Here is a 10763-nt window from a genome sequence, read left to right as displayed (position 1 = left end):
GGACCTAACAGCTGAGAAATCAACATAACCTTTGTCTGGGTAATACGTGAAAGGTAATGATATATGGCAGATGAAAATGCATAATGCTCTCTGGGGAATTTTTCTCAAGGTATTCCTACAGAAAAAAATAAGTCCAAATAACAATGTGTTCATATGATAAAGAATGAGAAGGAGAAGGAAATTGCTTGACCAACTATCCAGCCTTATAAAGCTATACAAGGGATAGAAAAATATTATAGAACAAAATGGTATCATATAAGCAAAGAAAGACCTGAGACATCTGGCTCTTGACCAAAAATCTGATGTGTGACTTTTTTTTTCTTTTTTCTTTTTTTTTTTTTGTCCCAACTATCGGCAGTTAGAGGCTTTACCTGACAGGCCTTATGAGGAAAAACTGCCCTCCTTACCCCAGACTTAGAGGACAGCCAATGCATAGCAGTCTCTGAAGGAAGTTGCAGTAAAGGACTCAACTCAGCCTCCCCTGCACCCCCTTTTCAGGAGCCTCTGCCAAAACCTCTTTACTGGGGGGAAGGGAGAATTTTTCTCCACTCTCACTTAATTTTCAGTACTTTGTCACCCCTAGTCCTTTTCTCTTGCCCTCCCCACAGTTCTTGGTTTCAGAAAGCTGCAGGAGCCTTTTGTTTATGGCTCACTTAACAGTGAGAGGAGCCCCATGTCTGTGCAGATCCATCTGAACCTTGACTAGCACACTATCACAAGCGGAAAACCAGAACAGGGTGCTTTCTCAAGTTTAGCCTCTTGCTTATCTAGTCTTTACTGTTAACTTTTGTTTTGGCAGGGTTTTAATCAGCTACTCCAAGACTTGACAACTCAGCTTTCTCCAGCTCAGCTGAGGTCCTGACAAGACCTAGATAAGTGTATAATACCTATCTTCGTATATAACTAAAGTGACATTACAACTCAGTGAGGAAAGGATGAATTAGTCATTAAAATATGCTGTAACAATTGGTTCTCCATAGGAGAAATGAGACAAACTTAGATCCCTACTTCAAGTGATGGGCCGGGAAATGTTTAACAACCAGCTTCCTGGGACAGGACTGGAAACCTTATTTGTAGCACTTGCCAATTTCTGCGGTGTAAAGACTCTCACCATGGGTAATCAAATTACCTATGTGATGTCATGGAATGCAGAGTTGGGAACAGATGCATTTAATTATCTCTAGCAAGCTGATTCTAGTACAACACTACTACCCTCCACAATACACAAACATCAGTTGCAGATAGAGTGTATATTTAAATGTGAAAAGTGAAATTTTAAAACTTATAGAAATAAATAGATAAGTCTATATGATAAGGGGATAAGGAAGAAATTCATAGTAAGACAAAAATAAGTACAAACTTCTTTCACACTATTAGGACACATTGATAACAGTAAAAATGTACTTATGTTTTCCAACTTGAAGTGTTCTATGTTATTTTAGATCATCAAGAGAAACATAGTATTTATATAACATGAATGAATGAAGACAGATTTTTTTGAATGCACAGCTTTAGCTTCACACATAGAACAGATAGGTAGGCTATTGTTTAGAAGATGATCTTCAAAGACAAGAGAAACACCTCACTGGAAAAGCCTTATTCTTGCTGCATTTTACTCAAGCTCATTTCTCACTACATTCACAAGAACTGGAATTCATGCCCATCCTGCAATCAGTAAATGTCTCTCTTAAATTTCAGTCAATGGCAGAAAGGTATAGAATAAGAAAAAAAAAATCGGTTTCTGTAACTGAGAAGATAATTTTTAGTGTAGAGTGATAATATTGTAAAAATTATTCAATAATTAGTATACTTTATACATAAAAAGTATTATTCATCAAACTCATTTTATTATCACATTAAGTGACTTTTATACCTAAATGATGAAATGTATTAATAGTTAATTATCAACATTGATCATAATAAATAACACTAACAACTAAAGTAACCAATAAACATAATAAGTACTATGAACAAAGCAGTTGGGTTCCAAACTTCCCCAAAAGGTTCCTCCTTTTGCTCATTATTTAATTACATGATTATTGGCATACATAAAGTATTTCATGGTAAGTCAGCTAGTAGTGTCAAAAGTAAGTGAAAGAATGGAGAAAAGTGTTGAGTTTGCTATAAAAGGAAATAAACAATTATAAATAAGGCCACATTTTAGATGCACTCTCGTTTTTAGTTCTATTTGATTCTCTCCTCACAGTTATACAGAGCAGAGCCATAATTGAGAGAAACCATTTTATCTTTCTCTTCATTCTTGATTGAAGAAGAAAATCATTGAAACATAACCAATACCTTTTGCAAGTTCACGAGCTAGGACATTTTTCTGTCTTCCTTTTGCAGACACATATTAAATAGATATAAAGGGTGCTGGGTCAGTATAGAGTTTACCACCATGGTTCACAAACCTGTCTATGCATAAATATCTTAGGTACTTATTTAAAATATAGGCTCCTGGGCCTCACACAAGTCATACTGATTTAGTATACAGTATCTAGAAATCGGTATTTTCAGTACTTGCCACCCTCCAAGATTATTCTGATTTAGCCCATCTATAGATAGGCTAGCATTCTGAAATTACTCCTAGAATTTCCCGGGAAATATATTTATGTGTTTTAGGTAGGGGATTAAGGGCTGGACATGTTTATGTATTCATCTCAAAAAGTGGGAGCAAAGGGATATATGGTAGATATGTGGTTTCCATGTATAAACTCAAAAGTGTCTTTGTTGTAATTGGGCTTATGGGCCAAAGAATAAAATTGAAGATTAGTATGCTTATGGGTTTACAATATTCCATATACCGTTGTCCAAGTGAATGTCATGGGCATTCCAGCCATTTAACCATCTATATATCCACTAAGTATTATCTATTTTACCTTATAAATAATCTGTTATGTCTGTTCATGTTTCTTTTTGTTTATTGATACCTAATAGTTGTACCTATTTTGGGGCTACATGTGGTATTTTGATACATGCATAGAGTGTGTAATGATCAAACCAGGGCAATAATGAACATCCATCACACCAAACGTTCACTTCTTCTTTATGTTGGGATATTTTAATTCCTCTCCTCTAGCAATTTTGAACTATACAACAAATTATTGTTAACTATAGTCACCCTATTATATTATCAAACACTAGATCTTATTCCTTCTGTATAACAGTATCTTTGTACCCTTTAACCAATCTCTTTAATTCCTTTCATCCACTCAACCCTTCCCAGCCTCTGGTAACCACCAATCAAATGTCTACCTCCATGAGAACCACTTTTTTAGCTCCCACATATGATTTGAGAACATGAGGTATTTGTCTTTCAGAGCCTGGCTTATTTCACATAATACAATGACCTAGGTTGGAAAGTTTTCTGTTATTACGTCTTTGAACAAGCTTCCTACTCTATGCTCTTCCTCAACTCCCTCTTGAACACCTTTTGATTTGCTCTTTTGTAGTTATTCCCTATATTGTGTTGGTATTCTTTGTACTTTTTCGTTCTTTTTCTTTTTTCTCCTCTGACTGTGTATTTTCAAATACAAAGTCTGTCTTCAGGCTTACTGATTCTTTCTTCTGCTTAATTCATTCTACTGTTGAAAACCACCCATGTATTGTTCATTTCAGTAAATGTATTTTGTAGCTCCAGGATTTCCATCTGATATTTTAAATTATTATTTCAATCTCTTTGTTAAATTCTTCTGACAAATTTGTGAATTATTCTTCTATGTTGCCTTGAAGTTCAGAGTTTCGTTAGAACTGCTATTTGAAATTCTTGATCTAAGAGTTCACATATCACCGTCTCATTAGGTCATGGTTTCTTATTTGCTGTCATTTCTTTTTGATGTGTCTATTATTTTGTATTAAAGGACTATTTATTTATGCCAGTCTTCACTTTCTGGCTTGTTTTGATCTTCCTAGGCTATGTTTGTTTGGATGTTCTTTGCAGTTGCCTATTGAGGTCCCTTAATTCTTGATCACTGCCTCCTTTATGTGCTGGCTGGGCAATTGATCCTGATTATCAGTGAGAAATAGAGGTGCTTCTCCTCAAAATAGAGAAAACACCTGGAAACCAGAGGATTTTACAAAGTGCCTTTTAGTACTTCTATATTCATTGGCTAAAATTAGTTGAAAATAACTAAAAGCCAATGCCAGCACCACCACTAAGAGCTGATATTCTTCAGGAATGAAGCCATGTCTTACCATACCAGCAAATAACCATGGTCAGCAGAAGGTATCCTTCATGGTAAATGAATATGAAATGAAGAGTAAAGAAAGTTCTAAATTCCAACTATTAGTTGCAGAAATGAGGACTGCAGTAGACATATTCCTATCCTTGCTTTCTTTGTATATATTTGTGTAATGAACAAATATCTTTTTTTTAAATGTTGCCTCCCTCCTTCCCCTATTATATGAAGACATATTAGTGGTCATTAATCTTATAGTCTTTAGGCTATAGGATATATAAAGTAGCATGTGGCTACACTAGAAGAAAAATTAATATCCTCCAGAAATAGACACAGTGACAGATAGGACTTTGGGTCTCCCTTTATTTGCATTAAAGACAGTTGCAAAAGGTTAGGTATAATACATGTTTGCTGTTGTTGCAGAAGTGTGTATATGGATTCTATTTGCCAATCAAGAGGACTTAATGAATGTTTTATGTTGACTTTTGGCAACCGTTACATTACCTTCTATGTTTTCCTCTCTACTGTAAGAGCTGGAAACATTGGAACTACATTTTCCAGATTATCAAGCCTCTATCTTTTTATGTATGCATTTTATATTTTAAAAATGAGATGCTTTCACATATAATTTGGACAAAGAGAGGCAAAATCCATCTTCTTCCTCTGACAGTGGTGGTAGACAGAGGTCTGGGCATCCCAGATATGAGAGTTTTTTAAAGTCTTTTCTGTATTCTCCTGCTATTCACTCTTCTTGGGATTGAAGAAGAGCTACGAAGTCTTTTAGAAGATTCCTTTTATTTCCTAATTCCGTATGGTACCAACTCTGATTCTTTGTGACAGTGAGCTTGAAAGCTGGTGATGTGACCTGAGACACTCAATCCTCCACCTTTCCAACAATTTTGTATGTATTAATTATGTCAAAAATTTTTGGCTACATAATAGCCTGATAAGTAAAAAACTGGGTCCCAGGAAAATCTTTTGTATCCACTACAGTTTTCCAACAGTTATATAGTGACAAGACATAGTCTCTGAGTGTCTCCTTTCCTTCCACTAGACTTGAATCAATACTATGATTTTGTACATTGTCTTCTTGGGTCCCAAGTTCTTTATCTTCCTCTGTTTAGAAAACTCATCAACATTTAGGGTGAATTCAGGGATAGTAAACAGGCAGTATTGGCATTTTTAAAAAGTTAAAAATAATTCAGAAACACTGCACTGAGCATAATATTATTTAGTTCTCATTTTAGATGTTTTCGAGTTTTCAGGTAGGAGGTGAAAAGTTATTGTGGCATATTATTTATTTTGTCTAACATCACATTTCTATTTAATCATCTAATTTTGTAATTAAGATTCTCTGGGATATAATTATGCAATTAATGATAGTTATAGTATTAAAAATATTAGAGTAAATCTAACTGTATAACTTTACCTGGAATCTGTAGACCATTATTATACTGATGCTTACACATTTATTTAATTGATCGTTGCCCCATCCAGAGTCCTCTTACTTCAGGTGTGAGTACTATTGTGCCTTGTCAATGACATATACATAATGCACAGCTATGACCTTTTCCCTTATTTCGTTTTTCACATAATTTCTATTTCAGGATAAATATTAATCATGTCAGGCAATATGTTTTTAAAGATGACTATCCTACTCTCAGGAGGATTAAGGCACTGAACCTTTGGCTTTTCTTCCATTATACAACCTATCTGGATCTCAAAGGACTAAAGTTATTGGTTTATGACTGCTATACCAACCGTCCCCCAGTTGATCATTTTCCACAATCATCCTAATCAAACAAATAATAGGCCTTATTTTTAATTAAATGTACAAAATTACATAATGAATTCAAATAATAAGAGCTATTATTTACTAGCTTCTACTTCAAATAAAATTCTGTGTAAAATGTTTTGTATACCTTTACATTTTTCACAAAAGGCCTTTGAAGAAGACATAATTATTTATAATTTGTATGCTAATAAATTCATGTAAAATTATGTTAAATTACTGCTTAAGTAATTGGGTTAGAATCCAGGTCCAACTTAAATCACTGCCGTTTACAAAATATGATACTATACTGCTTAAAAAAGTTGATTTATAGTATTATAAGCCATGCTGATGAAGTGAAGACCTAATATAATCAGTTTCACAACTGATTTAAATGACACTATAAATAACAATTGGATAACTTCACATGATTTGAAATACTACATTATTAGAGTCAACATTGTCTAATTTTCAGTATCTGAATCCATGAAAATATACAGTGAGAGTCGCTTACTTACGTTTGCTTTTCACACGTGAAATGACCACCTGCATCAGATATGAAGTGATTCTTAATAACATTTGAAAACATTCTTACTAACATTTGAAAATATTTGCTCAAGATGCATATATTCAGCTGCTTATGTGCCATTTCTACGTTCCTTATTTGTTATATAACTTATAACTATTTGTTACTGCTCAATTTCACAAAATACAGAACTCAAAGGATGGAAAACAAAATCCAGGAAATGGATATAGCTGTAGGTGTACTACCATAGCAGGTGGAGGGCTCCAGAAAGAGCGAACATTTTCTATTGGGGAGGAGAGATTCTCATTTTAAGATATGGTTGCGGGGGGTGCGAGCAAGATGGCCGAATAGGAACAGCTCCAGCCTCCAGGTCCCAGCGCGAGTGACACGACACAGAAGATGGGTGATTTCTGCATTTTCAACCGAGGTACCGGGTTCATCTCACTGGGGAGTGCCAGACAATCAGTGCTGGTCAGCTAGTGCAGCCCGACCAGTGAGAGCTGAAGCAGGGGGAGGCATCGCCTCACCTGGGAAGTGCAAGGGGGAAGGGAATCCCTCTAGAAACTGAGACACACAACACCTGGAAAATCGGTAACTCCCACCCTAATACTGCGCTTTAGCAAAGGGTACACCAGGAGATTATATCCCACACCTGGCCAAGAGGGTCCCACGCCCATGGAGCCTCCCTCATTGCTAGCAGAGCAGTCTGAGATCCAACTGCCAGGCAGCAGCCAGGCTGGGGGAGGGGTGCTCGCCATTGCTGAGACTTAAGTAGGTAAACAAACCCTCCAGGAAGCTCGAACTGGGTGGAGCCCACCACAGCTCAAGGAGGCCTGCCTGTCTCTGTAGACTCCACCTCTGGAGACAGGGCATAGAAAAAAAAAAAAAAACCAGCAGAAACCTCTGCAGATGTTAATGGCCATGTCTGACACCTTTGAAGAGAGCAGTGGATCTCCCAGCAGAGCGGTTGAGATCTGAGAACGGACAGTCTGCCTGCTCAAGTGGGTCAGTAGCCTAACTGGGGGACATCCCCCACTAGGTGTAGACTGACATCTCGCACCTCACATGGCAGGGTACAACCCTGAGATGAAGCTTCCAGAGCAATAATCAGACAGCAGCACTCGCTGTACAGCAATATTCTATCTTCTGCAGTCTCCGCTGCTGATACCCAGGCAAACAGGGTCTGGAGTGGACCTCAAGCAATCTCCAACAGACCTACAGCTGAGTGTCCTGACTGTTAGAAGGAAAACTAACAAACAGGAAGGACACCCACACCAAAACCCCATCAGTACATCACCAGCATCAAAGACCAAAGGCAGATAAAACCACAAAGATGGGGAAAAAGCAGGGCAGAAAAGCTGGAAATTCAAAAAATCAGAGCGCATCTCCCCCTCCAAAGGAACGCAGCTCATCGTCAGCAACGGATCAAAGCTGGACGGAGAATGACTTTGACGAGTTGAGAGAAGAAGGCTTCAGTCAAACAAACTTCTCAGAGCTAAAGGAGGAACTACGTACCCAGCGCAAAGAAACTAAAAATCTTGAAAAAAGAATGGAAGAATGGATAACTAGAATAATCAATGCAGAGAAGGCCATAAACGAACTGACAGAGATAAAAACCATGACACAACAAATACGTGACAAATGCACAAGCTTCAGTAACTGACTTGATCAACTGGAAGAAAGAGTATCAATGATTGAAGATCAAATGAATGAAATGAAGTGAGAAGAGAAGTCTAGAGAATAAAAAGGAAAAAGAAATGAACAAAGCCTCCAAGAAATATAGGATTATGTGAAAAGACCAAATTTATATCTCATTGGTGTGCCTGAAAGTGAGGGGGAAAATGGAACCAAGCTGGAAAACACTCTTCAGGATATCATCCAGGAGAACTTCCCCAACCTAGTAAGGCAGGCTGACATTCAAATTCAGGAAATACAAAAAATGCCACAAAAATACTCCTCGAGAAGAGCAACTCCAAGACACATAATTGCCAGATTCACTAAAGTTGAAATGAAGGAAAAAATGTTAAGGGCAGCCAGAGAGAAAGGTTGGGTTACACACAAAGTGAAGCTCATCAGACTAACAGCAGATCTCTCGGCAGAAACTCTACAAGCCAGAAGAGAGTGGGGGCCAATATTCAACATTCTTAAAGAAAAGAATTTTCAACCCAGAATTTCATATCCAGCCAAAATAAGTTTCATCAGTGAAGGAGAAATAAAATCCTTACAGACAAGCAAATGCTTAGAGATTTTGTCACCACCCAGTCTGCTCACAAGAGATCCTGAAGGGAAGCACTAAACATGGAAAGGAACAACTCACCAGCCATTGCAAAACATGCCAAAATAAAGACCATTGATGCTAAGGAAGAAACTGCATCAACTAACAAGCAAAATAACCAGCTACATTATCACAATGACAGGTCAAGTTCACACATAACAATATTAACCTTAAATGTAAAATGGACTACATGGTCCAATTAAAAGACACAGACTGGCAATTGGATAAAGAGTCAAGACTCATCAGTTTGCTGTATCTTGAGCATCATCTCACATGCAGAGATACACATAGGCTCAAAATAAAGGGATGGAGGAAGATTCACTACAAAATGAAGAACAAAAAGCAGGGTTGCAATCCTAGTCTCTGACAAACAGACTTTAAAACCATCATGATCAAAAGAGACAAAGAAGGCCATAATGGTATAGAGATATAATGGTAAAGAGATCAATTCAACAGGAAGAGCTAACTATCCTAAATATATATAACCCAATACAGGAGCACCCAGATTCATAATGCAAAATCCTTAGAGACTTCATTAATAGATTTAGTCTCCCATACAATAATAATGGAGACTTCCATACCCCACTGTCAACATCAGACAGATCAACAAGACAGAAAGTTACCAAGGATATCCAGGAATTGTACTCAACACTGCACCAAGCAGACCACAGACATCTACAGAACTCTCCACCCCAAATCAACAGAATACATCTCTTCTCAGCACCACATTGCACTTATTCCAAAATTGACCACATAGTTAAAGTAAAGCACTCCCTCAGCAAATGTAAAAGAACAGAAATTATAACAAACCGTCTCTCTCAGACGACAGTGCAATCAAACTAGAACTCAGGACTAAGAAACTCAATCAAAACTGCTCAACTACATGGAAACGGAAAACCTGCTCCTGAAATTTAGGACTATTGGGTACATAATGAAATGAAGGCAGAAATAAAAGATGTTCTTTGAAACCAATGAGAACAAAGATACAACATACCAGAATCTCTGGGACACGCTTAAAGCAGCAGTGTGTACAGGGAAATTTGTAGCACTAAATGCCCACAAGAGAAAAGCAGGAAAGATCTAAATGGACACCCTAACATCGCAATTAAAAGAATTATTAGAGAAGCAAGACAAACACATTCAAAAGCTGAAGGCAAGAAATAACTAAGATCAGAGCAGAACTGAAGGATAGAGACACAAAAACCCTCCAAAAAAAATCAATGAATCCAGGAGTTGGTTTTGAAAAGATCAACAAAATTGATTGACCATTAGCAAGACTAATAAAGAAGAAAAGAGAGAAGAATCAAAATAGATGCACAAAAAATGATAAAGGGATATCACCACCTAATCTCCACAGAAATACAAACTACCATCAGAGAATACTATAAACACCTCAACGCAAATAAACTAGAAAACCTAGAAGCAATGGATGTAATTTCCTGGACACTTACACTCTTCCAAGACTAAACCAGGAAGAAGTTGAATCCTAAAGAGACCAATAAAAGGTTCTGAAATTGGAGGCAATAATTAATAGCCTACCAACCAAAAAGTCCTAAACCAGACGGATTCACAGCCAAATTCCTACTGCAGGTACAAGGAGGAGCTGGTACCATTCCTTCTGAAACTATTCCAATGTAATAGAAAAAGAGGAATCCTCCCTAACTCATTTTGAGGCCAACATCCTGATACCAAAGCCTGGCAGAGACACAACAAAAAGAGAATTTTAGGACCAATATCCTCGATGAACATCGATGCAAAAATCCTCAATAAAATAATATTGGCAAAACCAAATCCAGTAGCACATCAAAGAGCTTATCCAATTATGATCAAGTGGGCTTCATCCTGATGCAAGGCTAGTTCAACATACACAAATCAATAAACGTGAATCCAGCATATAAACAGAACTAAAGACAAAACCACATGATTATCTCTAATAGACGAGAAAAGGCCTTTTGACAAAATTCAACAGCCCTTCTTCATAGCAATACGTAACTGAACGAAGTGCATACCGAA

This window comes from Papio anubis, chromosome X (assembly GCF_008728515.1).
Source record: "Papio anubis isolate 15944 chromosome X, Panubis1.0, whole genome shotgun sequence".
NCBI lineage: Eukaryota > Metazoa > Chordata > Mammalia > Primates > Cercopithecidae > Papio > Papio anubis.
The sequence above is the reverse complement of the archived record's forward strand: the minus strand, read 5'-3'. Positions refer to the sequence as shown.